Below are 697 nucleotides of genomic sequence, written 5' to 3' on the forward strand. Positions count from 1 at the left end.
TCCTGCTGATAGAATTGGCTGAACACAATCCTCGTATATTTTATATTGATACCGTGATTAATATTGGTTCTTTAATATTATTACTGTTAATTAGACCTATTCTATTAAATCTGTTTATATTTCAACTTTCAGGTTTCCTTGTTTTTTCCCCTTGTTCCCGTTACTGGGCGGGGAGGGGTCACCGGGTGACAGAACAATTGTCTAAACGACAATAAATTGTTGTGGGTTCTTCAAACCATAACACCTCCACATAAGCAACAGTTGTTTAAGGTCTCAGGGCCCGACAGCCACAGCGCGCAGTACCCGCGACATTTAGGCGCATCTTGTTTTCACCAGAAGCCAAACGACGCTACCGCGTACCGAACCACCTCCTTTACCTGAGAAACCACTCTCTCCCCGTTCCTAAGCACGGGGAGTTCCTGCTCCCCCGTTACCGCCCGCTCTGCGCAGCGGTGCGCCGTAATCCGGGTCCGTAACCCGCCCTCACGGCAAGAGCCGCCTCTCGCGTTACCAAACGCCTCCGGCGCGAAAGGCAGCGGGGCAACCCAGCGCGGTCAAGGCCGGCAGCACCGCAGCCCAGGCCCGGCCCCCCGCCCCGGGCCCGCGCATAACGACCGCTCCCCTCAGGGGCCGCCGGGAAGCCACGCCCCTCCGGGAGGGCGGGAAAGAGGGACCCGCGCCGGCAACGGGCGGCGCG

This window comes from Charadrius vociferus, unplaced genomic scaffold (assembly GCF_000708025.1).
Source record: "Charadrius vociferus isolate BGI_N301 unplaced genomic scaffold, ASM70802v2 scaffold59, whole genome shotgun sequence".
In the NCBI taxonomy this organism is placed as follows: domain Eukaryota; kingdom Metazoa; phylum Chordata; class Aves; order Charadriiformes; family Charadriidae; genus Charadrius; species Charadrius vociferus.